The sequence below is a fragment of the Natrix helvetica genome, assembly GCF_964273705.1.
Source record: "Natrix helvetica genome assembly, chromosome: 1".
Lineage (NCBI taxonomy): Eukaryota > Metazoa > Chordata > Lepidosauria > Squamata > Natricidae > Natrix > Natrix helvetica.
In genome coordinates, this window is record NC_138548.1 from 57,159,208 (window position 1) to 57,184,856 (window position 25,649).

At 39.0% G+C, this 25,649-nt stretch overlaps 1 protein-coding gene across 4 annotated transcripts in view; it reads left to right on the forward strand.

The window, feature by feature from the left end:
• The first annotated feature begins 272 nt into the window (after positions 1-272).
• The window catches only part of SYNDIG1L (synapse differentiation inducing 1 like), a 46,857-nt gene continuing 21,480 nt past the window's right edge, over positions 273-25,649 (forward strand). For 3 of the 4 annotated variants that reach the window (XR_014173959.1, XR_014173960.1, XM_081937250.1), the window contains exon 1: positions 273-847. The gene's annotated coding sequence lies outside the window, so the exon portion shown is untranslated. Of the gene's footprint in view, positions 848-20,329; positions 20,409-25,649 lie in introns of those variants that run through there. The other variant, XM_081937251.1, reaches the window with a different exon arrangement.

Consider the following 25,649-nt stretch of genomic DNA (forward strand, 5'->3'; position numbering starts at 1 on the left):
ACATACCCTGCTCTGCATCAAGGGAAGAAGGGGGCATGTAAAGGGAGGTGTTGAATTGTACTGGTATAAATATACTGATATTCCTGGTAATCGCCGATGTGAATTGTTTCAGGATAAGAGGCAACTGCTTGGTATAAAACTTGGTTCGTTTATGCAGTAAATCGAGTCAACAAGCTGAATGAGATGTGCAGTTGGAAGGAAGCTTCATTAACGACCACGAATTTTACTTTGAAATTACAGTAAACATTCATGGGGCTGAGTTGTTTAAAGATCTTCCAACGGTAGAAAGGGGGGGGGGGGAAGGAGGGGGCAAAAAGATGGAGCACAATCTCTGGAAGAGGTCTTATGCTTCCTGACTGCCGTTGACTAAAACAGAGCTGGAAGCCCTGAAAGAAAAGGGAGGCGACGCAGGACGGAAAGGCAAAAGCTCTGCCTTAAGTTAAAAAAGAGAAGAAGCGCGCCGGGAGCAGAAGCCCCGCGTTGGCAGCGCCCCACTGAGGCGGCAGGCGCGCCGAGTGGCGGGCGCTCTCGTCCGGAGGAGAAGCCAGGCTTTGCGGCAGCCGGAGGGGCCGTGAGGAGCAGCGCATCTCCGCCCGTTGCTCTCTCAGGCGCATCCCCAGCTCAGCTCTGACTCCGCCTGTGCCGCCGCCGCCGCCGCCCTGCCTCTTGGGCTCCGCGCTGCTTCCAGCTGCGGACGCTCGCCCGCTACCCGAAATTCTCCCGCCGCCGCCGAGGACCAGCCGAGCGTGCCCAGCCGGGGGGAGGGTCATGCCTGCGCCCGGCAGCCTACGCCCCGCCTTCCTCCAGCTCGGCGGGTGAGGCAGCCTCCTCCTCCTCCGCCGCCCAGGTAAGGCTCCGAGAAGCGCCTTCCCTTTCCCCTTCTTTCCCCGAGCGGGCGGCTGTTTTGTGGGACTGCGCTTCCCGAGCAAGCCCGGAAAGTTTCCAGCTTCGCCCCTTCCCCTCAAGTCTTTGCCGAGAGCCGGGGCGGCTGTGGCCGGAGGACGGACCGCGGGGTGGGGACGGGGGGCACCCGGCGGGCAAATGCGGGGAGGGCGGGGAGAGAGTTTCTTGCCTAGTCCCGGACGGAAGTTCGCGGGGCGGCGAGGCGCTTTTCGTCTCGCCCTCGGGAGCCTTGAACGCGCGGGAAAGGTGGCTTCGCTTCCCGCCACGCCGAGGAACCTGAGGGCGAGCCCGGGCTGCCGTTACCATGCAAGGTTAGTGGGCTGCTTGTCGTTCCGAAGCCGGGGCTACTGCCAAGCAAACCTGCTGGAACGGCTTGCCCTAAAAGGCTGTTCCTGGGCAGTTGCGCTGCATCCGGGGGAGGAGAGCCCCCTGCCGTTTCCTCGCCCGCCGCGGACGCTGGCCGCCTCTCGCACCTGCTGGAAGGGCTGGAAAGGCCGCTTTGAAACGCCGCCGCTGCCGCCTTCGGTGAGCCTCTGCACGACTCAGTAGGCGCTGGGCTCTAGCTGGAGACGAGTAGATGCCCATCTCTTGGGAATCGAGTCCGATATGTGTCCGTTTCAACCCTAACCCTAACCTTACCCTAAGCTGAGCGAGGCACTAGTCCCAGGTCTGGCAGTTACCTTTGTTGAGGAAAAACTCTATAAATCCAGTTTCTGAAGAAAAAAAAACTTAGATTGGAGGAGGCGAAGAGACCCTGTGGACTTCAGAAGGGTATTGGAGTTCCTTGTGAGGTTAATTAGGGAGAGGATTATCCTCAGCCATTCGTTGTGCTCTGTGGAAAGGATTCGAATCCAGAACTGGAAAGTTAGGGTTGTTTGCCTCTGTTTAAACAAGACTCCTTCTGTTGGTATGCTTGGTATTTAGCAGAAGCTCAGGTTCTCTCAAATCTGGACACACCTCAGAAGGGTCAGTTCTGGTCCCAATATTCCCAGCTGTGGCTGTGCATTCTGGGCATGGCAGTCTTGACACCTCTGGAAAGCACCAGTTTGGGGCAGGCTTGTTTGCACCTGATGTACTGTACTTTAATTTATGCCATTATAATCTGACATTTTCTGGGCATGCTGGGATCGCAATGATTAGAATTCCCTGCCCAGACCCAACCTATTTTAGGGCACCAGATTATGAAGAGCTGGTCTAATCTACAGTTATCTAAATGATTAATAAGTCTGAAGGTATCTAAATAGTTGATATTTAGAGAAAGCCTGGAGTCAAAACACCTTGGATGAAGAAGCCATCTGAGAACAATTAAAAGTATGATAGGAAGTTCTAAGGAGCCCAGCCTGCCAAACAGGAACAAGAGTTTATTGGATTTAAGGATAGGCAGAGCCCGTTTCTCTCTCCCAGCTTTAGGGGTCTATTAACTATTGGACCACAATGGCAGCATTACAGAAGTGATGCTTACAGTCTGTAAATATGTTTCGTACTTTGCATCTATCATTACTTTTGGTTCACATTGACTTCTAATTGAATATAAAATTGAAAACTTGGAAGAATAAACCTTTGGTCCCAATGACCAACTTAGATTAGACCCTGAATATAAAATTAACACTAGCAAAACAAATATTCATTTAAAAAAAAAGGATCTCTGCTGCTTTCTGCCTGTCTTCAAGAACATCCACCTCTACACACATAGGAGGAGAGACAAAGTCAGGGACACTTCTGTTGCCTGCATAATGTAGCCCCTGTGTTGCAAGAGTCTCATACCCCATTTCCCCATCTCCTTCAGCTCATCCTGTGAAGCCTGAGCCAACCAAACTCTACCATGTCCTGCTCTTCGGAAGCCTATCATGCTTCTGGGTATGAGACTGGATATCCCTCTAGGCTTGTTGCTGTGACACATTTCTAGCTGTTTCCTCCAGGCAGGTTAGTTTTGTCACAGGTAGTTTTTGCCACTTTCCTCAGAGGCTTTCTGGAGAATAGCTTTCTCCCTTCCTCATTCCCTCTCATTACAGCAGGACTAGAGACATGACTATCATCATATAAACTAGCATGGAGTCATTTGGAGTGTGTGGGGGGGGGGGGGGATGCAGCAACTCATGTGTAAAACCCTGGAAGGCTTTCTTTCTCTGACTCTGGGAAAATTGGCTTTATAACAGGCACTTCTTGCGATGGCCCTCCTGCCTCCCAGACTGCTTTGTAGAATAGAATCCTTTCTTCTTTGCAAGAAAAGTCATTCCCAGCTATGCTTTCATCTTTATGCCTGGGACTGATTTCTCATGCTGGTTTACCGGATTGTTGCATGCTGATTCATTAATTAATTGCAGCTTTGAAATGTGAAGTTCAAATCGAGTTTTGTTCAAACTGCTGTTCAAAAAAAAAGGGGGAGTTTCCTTTCATCACCTATGCAAGTCTCGTTATCTTCACATTTCCAAGTGTATGTTTGTTATTTAACTAAGATATGCTTAGTGGAAACCTATTATTTCCTTTTTCTATTGAGGATTCAAGTATACTAAATTGGCACCTAGTTTAATTTCAACAATTTGACTGGTTTGAGGAAAGACAATGAATTAAACACATACACACTCGTAAATCTTAAATTTATTGTTCTAACTTTGCTAAGAGAGTCAAAAATGCTTCATAGTTTCAAGATGGAGGGAAATTGGATTCTATTGGAGAAGGACATACAGCTTTGCAATACACTTATTGCCAATCCCAGTTCAGAGTTGTAGGACCTAAAAGTGACTAGGTGAGCTCTGTTAACAGAAAGTGTTGAATGAAGGGTCGGTGCTAGAGAAGCAAGGCAAGTAATAATTTGGTACTAATGCATGTAGGAAAGAAACTGTGGGTTAGGTAACAGAAGATGACTAGAGATAACCTATCCTCAGCTTTTTAGGTGGCAAGTATGTGATTAATATTTAAATTCAGAAAATGATGGGGTTATATAAAAAGGAATTATATAATCCCCTATAATCATATATAGGAAAAATGCTATAGTGGTCTACATAGATTTGTTTAATGCTACAATAGTGATTTTTCTCAGCACACAATTAAGGGATTGCTGCATGCATTAATTGCGTTGTTTGTCTAGTTTAAATGGTGACAAAGCTTCTGTAATTTTCGTGTACAATCATATATATATCAGCTGTCTCCAATCTGGCAATCTCCAGATTGTAACGCTCAGAATAAGCCTGAAGTGTCAGGCTGGAGAAGGTTGATGTATACATCAAAAATGAATGTAAAAAGAGAAACTACATGAGATGCAATTTACATTCTGTGCAAAAGCCTAAAACATACTCTTTAAAAACAAACATTTTTTTGTTTCTGGTAACAGATATGTAGAATGCAGAGCTGAACGGGGACTGCTTAACTACTTCTCCATCTTCCTTCACCCTCCCTCTGTAATATCATCTGCTCTTCCTAGAACAGTTCCAAAGGCAAATTTGAAAGAGCAAATATATGGAATTCAGCTAGAGTGGAAGAAGATGGGGACTAATACTTATCATTAGCCTATCCCTAAAAATATTACCTATTTCCTTCTCCCTTTCTTTGCCATTTTCTAAAATTACATTACTTTGAAAAACTCTCATGTTCTTTTCCAATCTAATATCCCTTCTTTCTGAAGTGTGTCTGTGGAGCATCTGGGAAATTATTTCCCCAGAGAGATGTTTTATGAGGACTTTTATAAGAGAAATATGTTTGTCACATTTTGCTTTATTCCCTCAACTTTTCCATTTTTTAGAAAGAGATTTTCAAAGGTGGTCTCTGAAGATTACAGATCTGAGAGACATAGACATTTTGTTGAGTTAATGGACTAAGAACAATGAGTCAATCCAATATTTGTATTCCAAGACAACCTACATTTTAGAATAACCTGCACGCTCACAATAATATTTCTGGCATTTCCTCATCTCAAGAGTCACTGTTTCCACTATCTGAATGCAGAAGAGAAAGGGAAAAAGCTAAAACAGACTAAGCACAAATCTATAGATCACAGAGCCTTGCTTGGAGATTTCTTACCCATGCGGTTCTTAAGTAATGCTCTGTGGATTTCAAGGGAAAAGGGTGCTTTGGAGCATGCAAGGGTGCTCACATATTCTTGTTGGTGATTTTTTAAACTAGCTGCAGCAGGATTCCAAAAAGAGACATTTAATTGAAATAGTTGCTGGCAGGGGTTGCATAGGTACTCTTGTGGATCTTTCTCTTTCAAACTCCAATTTTCCATAGCCCTAATCATTAAAACACCAAATATTCAAGACCTTGGGAGAAAGGAAAGCTGAAACGTGGAGAATAGTTTGGCATTTAATGTGATCAGCTTGATCAGTACTTTTCATTGAAGCCAGTAGAATTTATAGCTATGACTACCAATGTTGTTTCAGCATTTGAGCTGAAATATCATATGAAATATGATAATCATGTTCTTCAACCATTGACTGATTGACAGAAAATAATGGCAAAAAAGTTACCGACAAATGATGCAGTGAGAAGAAAAAAAGGAGAGCAGATTTCAAATGAATTATACACTTCCAAAGTGTCAATTACTTTAAGTGATTTTTGACCTGGATCAGCTGCACTGAGATATATACAAATCTTTTCAGATATGTGCATGGAAAAGTGGGCCAAAGCAAGGCGCTTGGGTGCATTTGCTCTGTGATTTTCAGCAAGAAAGAGATCCTCTTTCCCAAGCAAACTAGCCAAAGTTGATTTAGTTCTTCAACCTGTCTCCCTACATATGTCAGCTATCAGCTGGAAAGATCCTACTAATAATATAATTATAATGAACAGGTCATGATACTGCATGTACTGTATTAAATAATCTAATCAGTTCAAAAAGACATCCAAAGTGCAATTAGGTAAATTGTTGATGAATATTTAAAAATGCTGGCCAGTAGATCCTTAAGCACTCAAGGGTTTTTTATGAAGAATATTTTTGTTCAAAAAATTTACACTAAGAGTTGTTAATAGTGTTTCAAATGGTAAATAAATATGCTGTTTTCAGTTTAATGTTCTGGTACAAAATTTAGTTTAACTGGGCCTTCATAACTGAAAAGATGAAAAAACATAAACAAATACAATCATAAACTTCTAGTTCAGCAAAAATGTGAATGCCTGTATTCTCAAAGGCAAAAATCAAGGAAGAAGTGTGTTTCTTTAATTGGTGAGCTTGCACTTTTAAAATGTTCATTCAGTAATTCATGATTGTAGAAAGATTGAGAAATCCTCTCTAGAATACTGTCAAATATTCAGTGCCTGCATTTCAGTCTTTTCCCTGGGGCCCAAGATAAGAAAAAAAAAACACCAAATACTTTGCAAAGCAGTTCTGTCTGTAGAATTGCACATTTACTTGTTACAGCTTCCAAACCTAGTGGTAAAGGCTATGTTTTGCATGCAAAACGACTTCGAGGCAGCTGTTGACATTTCCTGTTACAAAGCAAGTAACATATAAAGAAGATCTCTTCCTAAATAGACATTGTTGGCCCATATGGAGAAAGAGTCCAACCTCTTCTGCATTTCAAAACATTTTGCTATTTTACACAAAGATCAATATACATGTTTGTATACTCTTAATTTTACGACAGCAGCACTCAGTTGTGGCTTGAATTGACACTTCAGATAATGTTCCCACTTCATTGATACTAATGAAATCGTTTCACATATTCAGCTGTAAATTGTATAAAATTATTAGAATACATTCCAGTAAGAACTAGCCTTTACTCTGTAGAAATGTTTCTCTGTCCTTATATTCCAAAGTAAGAGAAGCCAGAGGTTTGATAGTTTGGGCAGCTTCAGATCACACTGTTTCATATTCTGGAAAGCAGAAAATTCTATAATGGTATCTTATGGATAATTTCTCTTCTTGAAAGGTTGACCTCTGTCTAGTGCGATTGGAAAATCATACAGTTTGGGAGATATCTGCAAGGATGTCTAATCCATCCTGAATTGATACAAGGATTACCAATTTCACCATTCCTGATATGCAGCTGTTCAGTTCCTGCTTTAAAATCTCTTGTGGAGACCATAGTTCCAAGAAAATTGTAGAGTTACAAAGTAAGTCCCCTTCCATACATGTGGAAAGGGTGAATTTTCCACCTTTTCTTTGATTGGAGGAATTAATCACTTTGATGTAGTGGTTAAGGCACCAGGCTAGAAACCGGGACACCATGAGTCCTATTCCCATTTTAGCCATGAATGCCGTCTGGGTGACATTAGGCTGGTCACACCATCTCTGCCCAACCCAGATCACAAGATGGTTGCTGTGGGAAAATAGGAGGATGAAGGAGGATGCATTAGGCATGTTTGCTGCCTTGAGTTTAGAAAAATAATAAGGGCTGGGTAAAAATAAATAAAATAATGACATCAATTAGTCATTTCAGTATGACTAACCAGTGAAGTTTTACTGTATTTTTATTTATTATATTTGAAAATACAGTGATATTATGAAGTATCATATACACCCAATAAAAAAACAATGTACTATTATGTAAACATGTTTTTTTTTAATATAAAACAATATGGCAATATAGAAAAAGCTTATCATGCTATTTTGAAGTGTCTGGATGGAGTTACCAAAGCAGTGGGCATGAGCTTAATGGATTCCAGAGGATGGTAGAGAACAGGAAGGCCTGGAGGAACATTGTCCATGGGGTCACAATGGGTCGGACACGACTTCGCAACTAACAACAAAAGAATGAGAACAAGAAAACCAGTGTAGTGATGAAGTCATTGGGCTAGAAACCAGAAGATTTTGAGTTCTAATCTTATGCATAACAGAAAAAAAATGAGAATAAAATGACAATATATTCATAAGAATAAAGGGTTCTCATTTTCCTTTAATGCTTCCATTTTCTTATATAAACGGATTAATATCATTGTCTGAAATATCCATATTTTAGAGTTCTATATAATAATCAAAACAAACATTCCTGAATCTAGTGCACTTGAATTGTAGTATATAAAAATGATCTATGTGTAGGTTTGTTGACTGGAAGAATAAATTATTTGATGAATTAGATATGTTATACTATAAGGTTTATTTTTTTTGTACATCATTGAGATCCTTGAGCGTCCTTTCTTTTCATTTATATTCCAGTCGGAACTGAACTCTGTATCATTCTCAATGTCACTTTCTTTAGTAGGTTTATGCAACTATGGTTGCATGTGAATTTCTCTACTCTCACTGAGATTTGCAAGTTATGATTTAGTGTCATTTTTCAATCTCATTAGTTTCCCCTTCCAGTCTTCAGATTTCTACTGGAGTTGCTACATCAGACCAATCATATACTTTATCTGCATGTGCCTTTCTTATATCTACAATCTGTCAGATTTCCAGTTTTTATCTCTGAGCCAAATATGCCTAAATAAATGTAATCTGCCCAAGCAGATAGGCTTTCTTTCTTATATAAAATATTTGCTTGGTGTAAAAACCTTACCACTACAAAATGAGCTCATCATAATGTGAAATTGCAGACTGTATGCTATATATCATCAGTGTCATAAAATATGAATTTATAAATGAGATATGTTATTTAAAAGTTAAATCCATAGATTAAGTTCTAAAAATCTAGGTGAGCGATATAACCTTCCATAGATCCCATTGTTGGAAGAAACAATGGGTTCGGCTCCAAGTGGGAAAAAAGACACTGGAGACATGGAGGCTGCTTGGAAAGATAGTTTAATGGTGGACAGGACCACATGGCTTGAGTCCTGAACAAAAAAGGTGATCACATGCTTCAATGTTGGGGAGAAGAAAAGAAGGAAGGATTGAGATGCTGAGTCCCTGGTTTTATGCCCTCTCTGGCCTTTGATCTTGAGCTTGTATTCTGATTGGTTGTCAGACTCCCATGGGGCCATACAGGGGCAACTCTCTATGCTGTGTTTTGAATCCAGGTTTGCTTGAGTTCTCAGATGCCATGTGGTGAGTTGGGTAAATATTATCATGCCTTAATCCCATCCTCCTGGAGCTGAAGGGGATAACTCTATTATGTAAAGGGCCTGGCTTGGCCATCTTAATGGCCCATTGACAAAGTGGGTGGGGGCAGGAAGCTGCAGGGAGCTATGCTGTCTTTAAAACATGTTTCTTCCTTTTCACATCCGGGGAAATATAATATTCTGCCATTTCAATATTTCCTGGGATATTTCATTTTTCTGGGAGAGGGCTGGGTGATAACTTTCCACACCATATTTCCAGTTATATTATTATAAAGGTAGTGATTCAGCAGGACAGAAATCAGAAATAAGGATGTTCCTTAATAACAAGAACTTTGAACATCTGTAGATATAAATGGAAACCTGAAAATATTGTGGCATTTCTTCACTAAAAATTTAAAAATAAACAATAGGAGACTGCCACAGTTTTTTCTGTCATCTGTGCTTCATAAAATTTCTTGAAGGATTTTTTGAACAATTGTGTTTTGATTTATTACACTTAACCGTATTTTCACCAGCACATTCTGAGGAAAAATACTGTTGAACACATGTCATATTTTTAAAGGGCAAATTCATTCATATGTGTCTTAATTATTTTATCACAGAGATACCTTTGTAAATCAGCTCATGGTCTATAATTGTAAAAACTGCAAAATTACGTCTTCGTCTTTCAAAAGTGAGTTATAGTAGATGAAGCTGAACTTTGTTAGATCTCTTTTTATTATGTGAATGTTTGTAAAGTGTGAATGGGATTTTAGGGTTATGTGAGAATGACCCTAAATCATTAAAAATCAAAGCAAACCTTCCTGTAAATCAGTAATACAGGCATGGTGACAAATCCATGAAAGACACCTTCCTATTGCCATTGGAGTAAGGCCACCACAAAGAAAAACTTTATTTCCAGTGAACAATAGTATGCTCTCTCACTTACTTCCCAATTTTCCCACTCTTGTACATTATTTTGGTATTCCTGCTAATATCTAGCCTAACAACCAGCAAAATGCCATGGAAATAATATATTTGGACTTTAGTTAAGGCATTTGACAATTACTTATAAGATAGAAAAACACTGGCTATATAGCATTACCACCAGATGGATTCACAACTGGCTCACCAACTGGACTCAAAGTGTGATCCTCAGTGGAACTACATCTATATGGAGGGAAGCATGCAGTGAGGCACTAAGGTTCTATCTTAGGCCCAGTACTCTTCAACATCTTCATAAATGTTTAGATGAGGGAATAGAAGGGGAACTAATTAAATTTGCAAATGATACCAAGCTGGGGGGAATAGCCAACACTTTAGAAGATAAGCTCAAGATCCAGAAGGATACTGACAGATTTGAACATTAGGCTCTATCCAAAAAAACGGGGTGAGAAAAGTAAGGTTTACACTTAGCTAAGACAATCCAAATGCACAGGTACAGAATAAGTGGTACTTAACTTAACAGCAGTAAGTGTAAGGGGCCTCTAGAAGTCCTAGTGAACAACCACTTAAATATAAGCCAGCAGTGTGTGGCAGCTGCCAAAAAAGCCAACACAGCCCTAGACTGCATCAACAGATCACATAAAGTATTAGTACCATTTTTTAATGGCTTGGTAAGACCATACTTGGAATATAGCATTTAATTTTGGCCACCAAGTACAAAAAAGATGTTGAAACACTAGAAAGAATGCAAAGAAGAGCTCTATGCTCTGTATTCAGCCTTCCTATGAAATCCCTTCACTTTTTACCTCCATCTGGATAGACTCGTCCAGCTCAGTCACTCTTCCTATACCTAAAATAGGTGACTCATCCTGGTTTCCCTTGTGCCTACTGTATTTCCCAATTTCAACTTTGTCAATGCCTTCTGTGTATCTAGTGTGTTTGGCTCTTCCAGTATCTTTTATGTTTTGTCCTTTCAATGTGGGAGTTAAAATAACCACCCTTCCTTTCTCAACCTTGTTGTCTCTTGGAATTTGCTAGTACTTGGGTGGACTGCTTTGCTGCTGCTACCTAAGTTGCCAACCAGCGCCTGCCTTGCTTTCTACTGCACTCCACCTTCCCATTGGCACGCCATTCTTCCCTTTTGCCTACAAGACTTCATATGCCAATGTCCAGGCTGGTCTTAAATTTGTTTTGCTTATGATGCTGCCTTGGCTTATGAAAGTTGGGCAATCCCTTGATGGCTGAGGATCAACATTTGGTTATTAGCAGAGGATCCAAATACCAGAGTATTAGTTTTTGTTTGTCATAATGGTAGTATTAAATGTTTCTTTATTTTTATGTACCTGAAAAAGTCATCTAAAAAAAACAAGAAAGAGAGAGAAGGAGGGAGGGAGGGAGGACAGGAGGGAGGGAAGGAGGATGGGTATCACGTATGGTTAGAAACTATAGCCAAAGACAGCAAGAAATTCTTTACATGGGTTACAAAAAATAAAGATTTGGATGGAAGTAAAATATTATTTCAGGAGTAACAAAGAGGGCTATAGAAGGAGATTTCAACAGGGTGAATGAAAGTAAAATGAGATTTAGTGGAAGAGAAGGGATTCAATAATTTTACAGATTTATCATGCAAGATAATTTAAACTGTACAACTGAAACAAATGATAGAAACATTGGTGTCCAAGAAAAAAGTAGTGAAAGGGGAGGCATATATATTAATGGGAACGCTAAACGTAGCCCCAAGTGTAAAGAGTGTAACTATAGAAAGGTTGTTGCTGCCCAACTTACTTAATATGCATGTGAAGACTGCATTCTATGCGGAGAGAAAGGCAGCAAGAACGAATGCTGAAATTATAAATGGAGTAGTTTCTTAAGTATGTCTGGGAAGCGTTTGGCAGAATTCTGATCAAAACAAGGCAAGCAACATTTGTGAAATGCAATGTGACTTTATGCGAAGCTGGAGTTGTGCAGCTCAGATTTTTGCTCTTCAGCGCATCACTATACAAATGTGAGGAAAAAAGGATTAGTGTACGTTTGTTGATTTATATAAAGTAAAAGGATTTTAGTTATGAAATGTTCTGTAAAAGTATGGAGTTGAAAGTTAGGATGCTGAATATGATAAAAGTGATATATGGTGGAAGTAAAAGTATGTGTGGTAGTAAATAAATTACATAGGAAATGAATCAACATTGCTCAGGGAATAAAAGAAGATGGTGTTTACAAATGTTATCAGGAATGCTTATGTAACACATTAGAAGTGCATTGATGGAAAACATGAATACACATGTACTTTTACATCAGCTGTGCTGTTTGCTAATAACATAAATGGCTGATAGCAAGTGTTGGATACAAGAAGTGTAAGTATGATAATTACTGTTTAAAATAAAAGTCCAGGAGGGAGGAAATGTAATGAACATTCACAAGCTATATATGAATGCTGAAAAACCAGAAGTATATAGACAATATATGTGTATTTTGGTAGAATATTTAGTATTAAGGATGAGAAAGTGATTAGATTTTAGACATTTTAGTGTTAATAGAAATTGAATGGATAATAAACTGCTGCAAGGGATTAATGTTTGTTAAAAGAAGCAAACAATGGTTTTGAATGCAAACATGCTTCTCTCCACTTTGATATGTGGAACTGAACATTGTGAAACAAAAGGAGAATATTTTTTTTTCTTCCATTCAACCTTATATGATACTTGGAGACTGCCTGGAAAAATCTCTGTTGGTTTTTTTTGGCAACTTTTTTTTCCAGAAGTGTTTTGCCATTGCCTCCTTCATAGGACAAAGAAAAAGTGACTGTCAAAGTCACCCAACTGAGTTTGACTGTACTGAAAATGGGAGTAGAAGTCACAGTTTCCCAATTTCTAGCCTAATATCTTAATAGGTAATCCTCAAGTTACAAAAGTTCATTTAGTGACCATTCAATGTTACATCACTGAAAAAAGTGACATGACCATTTGTTGCAGCATCTCTGTGGTCACATTATCAAAATTTAGATGCTTGGCAACTGGCTCATATTTATGACAGTTGCAGTGCCCCAGAGTCATGTGATCTCCTCTTGCGATCTTCTGACAAGCTAAGTCAATGGGGAAGCCAGATTTACTTAACAACCGTGTTACAAATTTATCAACTGCAGTGATTCACTTAACAATTGTGACAAGAAAAGTCTTAAAGTTGAGCAAAATTCAGTTAACAAATGTTTCACTTAGCAACAGAAAATTTGGGCTCAGTTTTGGTTGTAAGTTGAGGACTACCTCTGTATCACACTTGCTGTAATAACTGCAAAAGGGAATAGTTGGTGGCCATGTATATAGGTATGTTTGTTAATGTTATTTTAAGCCTATTTATGACCTACACTATAACTTAAATATGATTCCTTCAGTCAAAATGGCAGAAAACAATAAAGCCAATTTTCAGCAATGACAGTTAAAAGGAATTTCAAGGTCTGCAAAAGAAAAAAATGCCATAGAGCTACATATAACCCTGGGGCCACAGACTGCTCCCCCTTGGCATATATTTTAACATATAGAAAATTTATGCAAATATACAGCCTTTTTTGTTCTAATTCATTTCCATTATGATGCATTCACAGACATCCTAATTCTAATGGGCTCAATAGGCCTTATTTCTAAAGTCCCGCACATTATTCTTCAGCATTTCTAGCAAGCAAGAAAATTTCTTCTTCTTTTACTCTGAAAAAATTCTTTTATGTTCCAACCTTTGAATTTATGAAACATGTTTCAGAAATTCCAAGAGCTCCATGGATATATGCTGATTTCAAAATAGAATGTATGGTTTTGCACTTGACAGCAGAATAAATCTAAAAATAAGTTGTTGCTGATATGTTCCTTAAATATACTGAATTATTATTGTTACTCAGCAGCAATGTATTCTGGTTATGCAAAGACAATTACAGCAATAATCCCTGTCATCTGAGGGATGAAATAAAGAAAGAACAATGGTATCAAAAATAGAGAATAATTTTAAAAGGTAGATAAAAAGGGAACCTAGTTATACAAAAAGGGAAAATAGCATTCTACGTGAGTAGAATGCATATATTTCTAAAAATAAATATATGCCACCAATTTGACTTATCATTTGCTCTTTTTTTTTAAAAAAAGGTTGATGTTAAGATGCATAAAAGATAAGGCAAGGAACAAATTATTCAAATCAATTTATAATTAGTCTTATGACTAAAACAATAATAGGAAAAGCAAAAGCAATAAAGCTATCTGCTATCAAAGTTCATTCTAGTCAGAGATGGTAAAAAGTAGAATTTGGCAGTATTGGCATTTGGATGACATCATGATGTAATTGTGCAAATGATGTATTAATCAACATGGTGAAAAATGATACAAGTACATAATTCAAGTCATTTGTGCAATGATATTGTGATGCAACGTTATTTGGCCACCTCTCCCCTGCAGACATGGATGTTTGGTTGTTATTCTTTAGAAGAAAAAATATCTCCGCATAATCCCTTCCCAAATTTATTTTATTTTTCTTTTAATGAAGAATATAAGGACAGTGTTCTGGTTGCACCACAGACATAAGAAGTAATAGAAAACCAAACAAGAAGTCAATATTTGTGCAGATTCTTGTCCTTTTATATTATCTCATCAATCCCTGGATTCTATTTTGAATGACATAAATTGGACCCCAGCACATAAAGTAGGCACACTTCAAGAGCACTGAAACAATTCATTATATGCCAATCAAACCACTTCAGGGTTGGGTTCTCAAAGGGTGAAATCAATTGGACATAATTGTCTATTAATTGCAATAGAATCTATGTATACTATCTAATTCTGTTATGCTTTGCCCAATATCTTCATAATTTTATCATCAACAACCTCACTCATTTGTTGAAACGCATAAGAATTTATCTAGATTCTATTAATTAAGGCTGCTTGCCAGATACATATTAGATACGTATAGGAATATACTATAATAACATTAAATCAGTCATTGGCTCTGTGTATTCAATGTCTTGAATTACAAAATCTGAACTTGTGAAATATGATTTCCAGGGCCGCCTCGTGAAGATATGGGGAAAGAGGTCCTGGGGAGAGAGGTGTTGAATAATTCACACTTCTTTCAAGTCCAGCTGCTATAATGTTTGGTGACTCAGCTCAAGTTAAAGCTTTGCCTAATACTTCCCAGCTAGCTGTACGTGCACGATTCCATCTTCACTTTTGTCCACAAAAAAACCAACACTCTTGCTTTCTGCCAGAATCGCACCTAAGCATCAGCAGCTCTAATCACTCAGGCCAACTGCCTTTGGCTGAAACACTGCATGCTTGGACAAAGCGGAATAGAGATAACAGACGAAAATTTTGATCCGTGGAATAAGTGTTATAGCAATATGACCTGTGAGTTTTTATTGATTATATATAAGTGTTAATATACAATAAGTAAGGCTTTTGAACCAGTTGATTTAAAGGTGTTTCAATGAAATGTAAGTGGAGGAGTTCTCTAAGACAAGGAAACCCAGAACGATTTCCAAGTAGGTATGGTGCTCTCCAAGAGATCATATGTATATCATGGACTTCAGAGATAAGTGGTGGCATGAATATCTGAGGGAGGTTTGCACACAATATCGAATAATGCATGCAATCAGCATACAGCTCACAAACACAAGCTGTTTCACATTTGCTAGGAGCAGCTGGCCAATTTTATTCCAACCCCAGCAACAAGCTTTTTATGAGGACAGTGCTCTTGGCAAAATAATGCAGTATTATTTCAACTCAAGTCAAAGGCACTTTGCCAGCATGACAAATATGTGTATATAAATTTAACATATCCTGTGTATCTCTTCAGAAGAGTCCCAGTGTTAGGATTAGAACGCTAAACTAGTAGTATGAAGCAGAACTGAAATGGACTTCTGGATTGGTAAGGTGTGGTAGTAGAGATGACAGTGCAAGAATGCTTATTTAGGAAAGTCTAGAAGAAGGCCACATCAGGGTTGTGCTTGATCTTGGAGGGCCGTGGTGGTGGTGGGTGGTGGTGGTGGACATGTGGGCATGACATGGGATCGCACCTCCGCAGACATGGTTTTATACACTTATAAAAATAGAGAGGCGGACATTTCTGTGATTTTATTTTTTTAATACTTACTTGATCACTTTATAAGAGAGAGACCAGATCAAGAAGCTGACTCCATAGGAAGACTAGAATTATCAATTATTGACATAGGCTATAGTAGCAGAATAATTTAAGCCTGAAAGGTAAAATATTTTAACTTTCCTCCCTTTTATAATCAAGGACATCCTCCTGCAGCACTCTGGAGGCCCTGTTTTGGGCCTGGAAGGCCTCTTGCAGCACTCTGGCGGCCAAAGCCTGTTGCTGGGGATGGGGTATGCGTGTGCAGCCACCTACACCCAATTTCTGCTAGCAGAGGCACCATGGGCTGGTCCTTTGCTATTTCCAAGCAGCCCCGTGGGCCAAATCTAAGCAGCCTGCAGGCTGGGGTGTTTGACACCCTGGTCTAACACAATTTCCCCCAACCTTTTGGCACTAGGGACCAGTTCCATGGATAAGAGGTTTTTGTGTGCTGCCTGCATCCCGTTAATAGGGCTTCGCTTGGTTGTGTAGCCTGGTTTCTGGCATGCCACAGACTGGTCCCAGTTCACGGTTTACTTTGAGAAAGTTTACTTTGAGAAATAAAGGTTCTCCCTATAGGAATAGTCTTTCAAGAACTAAAAATCATAGAATTTTTAGTTTCTGGAAAAGTGCTTATATACAGACAAAAAAATCAAGACCATATGGACTTAACAGGCACAGCTGAAAGTATAAGCACAAATCCAGAGCCAAAACCTGAGTTAACTAATCCAAAGGAAAGTCAGCATGGTGTGGTGAATGTAAGTTAGTGTTTCTCTATTTTAATATGTGTAGACTTCAGTTCCCAAAATTCGCTAGCCAGCTGGTATAAGGTGTTGGATGAGAACCAAGAGGTACACATTTGAAAGCCGCAGCCACAACCCAAACTTGATAATGTAAGTTATGACTTATTACAAGCCTTGTATATAGACACGGTAATCTGTCAGTGCTTCAACTATGTGATTGATAAGTGTATATAAAGAAAAGCCATATTGATTTAATTAGAAAGATATATGCAGTTGACTTCAGTTAAGACCTGTTGTGCATTTAAATCTTAGTGACTGGAAGAAGAAGAAAAAAACAGGAAATGGTTGCAAATACTGAAAGTATAGCTCATAATTTTAAAAATGGTAGCCTCCTCTGTTGTAACTATTCAGCTCAGTCCAAGGCACTTGGTGAAAACATTCATTTAGAAGTAAATGCACACTGAGTGTATAAACAAAGTATTAGGGTCAGGATTTAGTTTGCTTACTCTTAGCAACCATTTGTTACTCAACTCAGTTGATTTCAGTCTCACACTTTAAAAATTATGCAACTGTAGTTATTTTGTTGGCTTTATCTTGTTTGTTTTGCTAATTAGGTTCATAAACCAAACAGGCTAATGTTCTAAATTGTATTCCAATTTACATCTGTAGTATGGCTGTTTTTATGGAGTCAATAGTATGGCTGTTTTTGCCTTGGTGTGGCTGCTTTTACGGAGGCAATAATGTCAGATTATCAAACTGTTCTTTTATGTTAACTAGCATAAGAAACCTCACTGGATCTCTTTTGAAAGCCACCCAGCAGATGTTCCTGTGCATATAAAAGATACTGTGGCCATCTATGTGCTTCAAGGTCCCTACAGGCATTCTAAAATGGGAGATTCATTAAGTACTTTGTACACCATCATACACAGTTGGTGGGCTGCCTTCCTGCCAGCTCAGCTGAGTTACTATTAGACTGGAATTCTGTCTTTCAACCTGGTTGTATGATCTCCCGCTTGAATTTCTGAAGTGAATGGATCTGCAGTATGCTGAATAACTCTTATTCTGGTTTAATATGGGCTTACAGTTTATCAGTTTTTATTCAGTAAATTTGCATGGCAAGTCAATTACCTTTGTCATCTAGGTAAAATGCAGATATTACACTACTAATGTTAGATTAGAGTGGGCAAGCTAGAATTTGTGGGTCATGGAAAACCCTAAATCTCTTCTTTAAAACTCTGAATCCCTTACCGATCAATGCTGAAACCTAGTCTGCACTGGATTTTCCCTTTTTTAAAATATATTGCTAAATATAACAATGTCCCTCAATGAAGAAGATGGCCCTCAATGTCTAATGTGCTCCCATTCATGATATGTTGTCAAGTCTTCTATAATAATTCTTGGCATGGATCACATATTAGGTTATAATGGGCTAGAAACAAAATAGTTTTATTCTCTAGTATCCAGATTTGTATTTGAGGGATAAGCATTGCCACAAATCAGTAATGTCTGTGTCCCAGAAAACTAGAAACATCGAGAAATTTGCTGAGATTTATTTAAATCCTGATAAATGTTGAACTTGGTTTTCTTCTAAACAAACAGCTCAAAGAGATGGTAACATTTTTAATGGAAGAGTCCATTGCAGCACTTTAGGCCATAGGCAGATAATGTATAAAAGGCTGTGGCACATTCCCAATGAATCAGATTGTGGGTTGGAGGAGCATTCTGCCAGATGCTATATATTTCCTTTCAAATGCTGTAAAAAGCTTTGGGACTATTGACCAGTAAAAGCTACACAAAATTATACTGATTATGCTGTAGAACAATGGCAGTATTCACTGAGAAATTGCATTGTTAGTAAGAAAGGTAGTTACTGAGAGGGTACGTACAAAGAGTTTCCCACAGACTAATGTCAATATTTGGTTGAATCAGGCAGATCTGACTTCCAGATCTCCAAAACAAAATTATTCTTACTCAGAACTCCTTTAGAAATCAAACTAGAGGGTAATATAGAGCAACAGAGACCTCTAGTGAACAAATAGAAATTGCATTAATTATCTGTTTGATAATTCAGTGTGTCATTTGTGACCATTTAAAGATTTGCTATTCATGAAAATATTTGACTATTTTTAAAGGTGGAGAGCCAATAATTCTATCTTATTCCATGAATTTAATGTTATTGTTATAATGCCTTTGTACCAGTTTAAGACTTGTTCCAGGGGTGGGTTGCTGCTGGCGTTACTGCCGGTTCACAACCTGGGTGCAACGTGCATGCGAAGAACAATTTAGTGAACTGTGCACACGCAGTCACTAAAATCCAAAATGGCGGTGGACAAGCGAGGGAACTGGTTCAGGGGCATGGCAGGCCTGGGTCACTGCCGGTTCTGCGACCCAGGCCTGAATTCCACCACCGGTTCGGCCAAACCGGGCTGAACCAGCAGCAATCCACTTTTGGCCTGTCCACACCTAAATTACTGTGTGGGAGTGACTCGAGCAATTCAAAATAATAAAGAACTACCCTTCACACAACTGAGATATGCAGCACATCAATTTTAACTTCAGAAGGTGTCCTCAAAAAGCTACTTCAGCATCTGTCTAACACTTTTTAAAGCAGCTGCTTCTTTTACTGGGATTCTGGAGCTGCTTATTGTTAACCTGTAGAATTCATTTTCAAAAGCTGCAAAATAGCAAACAACGTGACTGATTTTAAGTTGGAAGTATACGAATTCATGAAAAAGAAGACTATCAATGACTGCCAGCAATTATGGCTGCTCATTATTTCCTAGAAAAGAGGCAATAGATCATTCACAGCAGACCTGATCCATCATTTGTATTCCTAAAAACTCTTCACTGCAAGACTTTCAAGACCTTCTATGGTCCTAACTTCCATTGCAGAAAAAGAGAGAACTGAAGATTAATATGTTAATATACAGATTTTTTTAATGCAAATAGATTGGCTGCAGAATTGAGGTAGAGCGAGATGAACAGCTTTATAGCTTTATAACTAAACAGATGCAGTAACTCCAGAGAAACCCCGCAGCTATTGCTGCTGTTGTCACTTCATTGAAACTCTTTAGAAAACAGATTAGAATGAAAATTCACCTCCAACTATGCCACATGGTTGGCTTCAAGATACTGTATTAAATTATGATTTTTAATGGTAGTTTGTTAAAATATCACAAACAGTTCACATATTGACTATGTGCCATCAAGTCGGTGTCAACTCTTGGCAATAGATTTTCTCCATTACAATCTGTGCCCAAACTGTTTCTTCGGGTCTTCCAATGGTGCACCCATCTCCTTGAGTAACTGAGTCCATTCACATTGCCGATGGTCATCTTGTCTTTCCTTTCAACTTTCCTAACACCCCCCAAAGAGCTAGGTCTTTATATAATGTGTCCAAAGTATGATAATTTGAGATTGGTCATTTTTGCCTCAAGTGAAAATCCTAGGTTGATTTGTTCAATGATGTATCTGTTTGCTTTCCTGGTTATCCATGGTATTCTTCAGAATTTTCTTTAACATCAAAGTTCTAAAGCATCAGTGTTTCTTCTATCCTGCTTCTTCAAAGTCCAAGTTTTGCTCCCATGAAAGGATCACCAGGGGAAAACCACTGATTGTACAATTCTGATCTTTATACATATAGATACATCCTAGTCAAAGATGGTATTCAGCCAGTTCGGACCAGTTCGGGCGCACCGGTAGCTTCGATTATCAGCCGGCCCTGCCCACTCACACCCGCCCTATCCTGTCCTTTATTTCCGGCGTAGATGTCATATGAGTTCCATCTTCAAGGAGCATCATCAGGTTGGTATGCAGGACGGTTGGCCTTGACCGACACCAAGCACTAATCTCCAGCATGTGCAGTAGACGGTGAGACCAAAACTCCCTTTTTACAACCTCTCCTGTACTTAAACTTCTCCTCCCAAATACCAGCCCCCCTCTTCCCCGTTTCAATGGCAGCTGAAAGCAAATAGCGAAACAGAGGCTGACATCCATTATGGTTTTGCCCAATTTCTTATCCATCCAGTTCCCCAAAAGATCTTCTCGCAATGGACAGGATACATGATGCAACTCCTTGATGAATCCAAATTCAGACTACCATTTAGGTTGCAATGAAAAAAAATCACAACAAACCAATAATATAGACCAGGGGTGACAAACTCACATCATCATGTCAAGCGACTTTTTCCCCTTCACTAAAATGGGGGTGGGGTGGCCAGCACGTGATACATCCAGCCTGCAGTCCATGAGTTTGACACCCCTGATGTAGCCAGTAATAATATTGGAGAAGTGATGGAGAAACTAGTTTTTACTCAGTCCTGGTTATTACCAGGTACCACTGAATGGTTAAAAATCTCTGAAGATATTAATGGGGCAGTGAAAAAAAAGGTCTGCATGTGCTTTGAAAATGGTTCATAAATCCTTTTGACCTTACACAGCAAAGAATACTATTCATTAAAGCCTTTTTCAGGCTTCTGCATTCTGCTGTTCAGGAATTACATTGAGTGGGCCATTTACAAAACATGTGCAACTCTAATATACTGAACTCTGAAGAAAAAAAGGTTATAAATACGTGTGTTTTTTTTTAACCTTGACACTTTTCTTAGTACTGAAGTTCAACACATTGGTCTAAAATTTAACATTCTGGCTTTATAGAGGCTATCTTGCATGGCCTATCTTGCAGCAGCACAAGCAGGAGCCTTATTTATCCTTCATTCCACTGTAGAGAAATTGAATTCCAATTTTGCTTGACTGCAACTGGGAAAAGAAATACTGTATACTGTAAACTTCATACTTTTGCAGGAATCGGCGTAACTCCTCCCCATCCCCCAACTTTAATTGTTTTCAGCTATATATATAAAATGCAACTGGAGAATTTATGACAGCAAAAGTAAACTTTTGACTACTCTCCACTGAGATGCCAGCACTTTCAGGAATTTTATCTTTAGGCCTCATCAAGAATTCTACACCTCATTTTAGTTTTTCACCATTAGCAGAGAAGTCTTGGCAGTAAGGAAAATGCCTCTGCCAAAAAACATTTTTATCAGTGAGAATAAAGATTTTATTCCCATCTGAACATTGGCCAATTTAACTAGTGTATCTCTAAACAACAACACATAATAACCCAATTCTCAAAGCAATTTAGTCTCTGTCAGATCCAGAAACCCATCAAAGGGGCAGTTGATTCTATTGCTATTACTAGGCATTTCCCCCCAGCTTTGTTGAATGAGTACTTTCACATAGGTGAATTAACCAAACTCCCCCATAGACTTCTCAACTTTCTAATCTTCCTGTTGGTTTAATCCTGCATTAGCAACACCTTTCATATTAACGCTACATCAGGTGCTCATTTCTTCTTGCATTGAAAATCCTTTTCTAACAAGGTTCTTCTTAGCAATCATTAATGTAGGTCAGGAAATTCTATTTTGTTCCCTGGCAACATATGAAGAACAATTTTAGAGCACTGCAGATGGCCACTTAGTTCATTTGATTAGAATCACATAGTCAAATATCTAAGGAATTTGAATCTATATTCTTGAAGAAATTAGAATAGGCTTCATTTGTTACGTGGGAAAAGGAAGAAGAGAATGGCTTCACTCATTCATTCATTCATTCATTCGCTACTGCCTTACATTTCATAAAGCAGTAATACCATTTAGTAAAAGTCCTCTTATAAGTTATTCAACCAGTGACCATTCAAAACAGCTGCCTATGATTATATGGCATTTTTTGGTATGAAGGCACCCCCCAAAAATTGGATACAAAAATATTGCATCAGTAATAATCAATGTTTTGAATTAGGCCCTGAAACTGCTTGCCAACTAATGGAGTCCTTAACTACATAGGTGTCACTGTGCTGTACCAGCACCTGTAACTTCTGTGCCATCTTCAAGAGCACTCCTAGGTAGAGAATATAGCATTAATCAGAGCAAGAGATGTCAACTGGAAAAGTTAAAATAGTGAGAGGAGGTAAACATATAAATTGTATAAACAAACAAATCAGTAAAATGGAGAAGAAGCCAAATCCTGGACAATCTCACACTGGACTGTCCCAGATCTTAATATCTCCTCCTTCGCTACCAATTGGAACCACCCACAAAGGAAAGAAGAAAGTCACTGCAATAACAGTGTTCCCAGATTCCAACTCTGGTAGGTAGTTTGAAATGGATGGGGTTGAAAGCAATTGGTTCTCTGCCTGGTTGCTGGGTGGGCGTGGCCTATTCAGCCTCCTGCACCAAGGGGGCAGGCTTTGGAACGTTTCCTTGAGCCTACAGGAGGGTAAAAATGGTCTTCCCCGGCCCCCAGAGGCCCTCTGGAGTCCAGAAAGAGGCCTGTTTTCGTACTTCTGGTAGGGCTGTTTTTTGCCCTCCTAAGGCTCCGGAGGCTTTCCTCAAGCCTCCAGGAGGGCAAAAACGGCTTCCCCTGGACTCCGGAGGCCCTCCAGAGGCCAAAAATGTTTCCGGACTTCTGAGAGGCCCATTTTTGCCCTCCCAGAGCCTCCGCACAGGCCTCCACTTACCTGGCATGATGAATGGCCCACATGGAGACTCCTGGGAGGAGACGGGTGGGCAGGCCAGCCAGTCCTTGAAACTACCGGTTTTGCGAACCAGATGTAAAATTAACATCCAGTACGCCTGAACCAGTGCGAACTGGCTGAATCCTACCCCTGGCCTGAAACCATTCCATGGTCAATGTTAAACAAAAGAAACCTTCTAAAATGTGTAAGAGAATAAATTGCCCAATAAAATAGCTGTTTTTTTGTTTTTGTGGATTTATTTTGTACACACCATGGATGAAACTGCAAGCACACATGACATCTTCTAGGTCTGCCTATTCAATAATAATAAAATGGTGTGGGGAGGTTGACTCCTATGCCTATGATAACCAGAAAAAAGGGTGGTATAATGCAATTGTCCCCAGGACTATAAAAATTATTTTATCTATGTAGCATCAGAAAAGCAACAAACTGTGAGAAGTCTGATTATTAAAGCAGGATGAGCAAAATTTTAGCCCTCAAAGGATGCACTTATTTCTACTGCTGGCGGGATCCCAATCATTTTGAGCAGGGTTGCTGTGAAGAGAAATAGTGCATATAATTTCTCCTTACTTTCAGCAAATCTGCTTCAGATTGTTGGGTTCCTGCAGGTTGCCAGACAGTTGTGACTGTTGGCACCACACTATCATGACAAGAGTGCATTCCCAGCATAAAAGCACCCTGTAGCATTCTACACCACATTCATGGGGGAAAGAAATCCTACATTTTTTCCTATCATTATGACGAAAGGGAATTTGCTTTGTCTCTCAAAAAGGAAAGAAGATTTTGAGGGAATTTTATCAATGGAATACAGTAATGTGTTTATTTACTGTCAAGGTGGTATGTGTGAATGTGTTCTCCTTTATTGATTTCTTGTCTTTCAAATAAATCAACTTGAGATTCCTGGGTTTCTCATGATTCAATTATTTCCTCACTTCTATCAATAAAGTAAGCCTCAAAAGCATCCTTATAATACAGCAAGCTTAGTAAACAAACTGAAGCACTTATGTATCACAGGAGAATAAACTAGTGGGAAATTGCAGGCCAAATTTCAGCAGCTCAGTATATAACCCCTTAGGCTACAAGTTGCCCAATCAAGGCATAATAGATTCAGAAACTCTATATAATAATGAATGTAAATATAATCATTGTCATCATCATCATCATTTTAGCCATTGTCTATCAATTCCAGGATGAAGGCCTCTTTCACATGTTTCCAACCCATACGATCCAATTAGGTCTTGAGAGGTGTGTGTGTGCATGAGCGCACACATATACATGCTACTATATATTATATGTGTATAATATATTAATATATTATACATGATATATTATACATATTAATATAATTATAATTTGAATTATTTCAGATAGAAGCAAAGATTTGCCTTGTCTTTTTCTGTATAGTAGTTTCATAATTGCATCCGTAGCTCTGAAGTTCATATGTCATAGAGTGTTTAATTTGGTTGAAACGAGGACATTAACTTTCACTTTTTCCAACATGTTCCCAATATGAATGCTACATTCTTTTGAAATGTTAAGGTTAACTAATGTGCACTTAATTTTCCTTATTGCCCAAAAGTTCATGAGGCTAAGGAGTCTAACATCTGAGGTATACCCACAGTGCAAACAGTACATGTAAGTGAAAAACCTGTTTGTGTCATTCATCTTTAACACCAGCTTTTCCCTTGGCATGTACATTTAGCTTTTCTTGTGCTATGAACTAGCGTTAGTTGCAAGCACTCTAGATTCTAATGCTATGGATTGAGAATACCAATGCCTTCTGCTGCCTTAAAGAGATGGATTTAAAATGAGAATGGATCGTGGCTGCTGTCAGCAAATTTTATCTGCTTCAAAGCTGCTTCACTTTGAATTGATTTTGATTTTTTTATATCTTGAAAGCGTGATGTTGAGTAATAAAATCCAATTTAAACAAAATACATTTTAGCACAAGAAATGTCCAATCTGCTTTGCAGATCCATGTGTGATATGATCAGCATTATCTCTGCTTTACCATGTATTCCCTCCACAGAGGATTCCTCTTTCTAGCCTAAATCAGATCTTTCTTAGGCCAGCAGGATTGCTACCCCAAAAGAAGCTTTGTTCTTGGCAATCACATTTTGTCAAAGCAGTCAGCAACTATCACAAATAAAAGAAATGTGCCACTCCACATTCATCTTTTTCTTTCTTTTTCCCTTCCCTTCATTAATATGTTTCTTTTGGATGAGAAATTGAGGGATATGTTTAGAGAACCTGCTGATATTAATGCAGAAAACACACCTGTGGCTTAAATCAGGATAAGGCTGACCACAGCACTGATGGGACATGAACATCACAATGAATGGCTCTCCTAGATATAGCTTGCAAACACTAATTAATGAGACCAGGTTGATATAGCTGTGCTGCATAGTTTCTTTGCATATTGCATGAGTCCTGATGGGCCATGTTCCTTCTTTCATTTCTTCTCCATTCATTGCATTTTATATACTTGGTATCTGTATTTGATTATC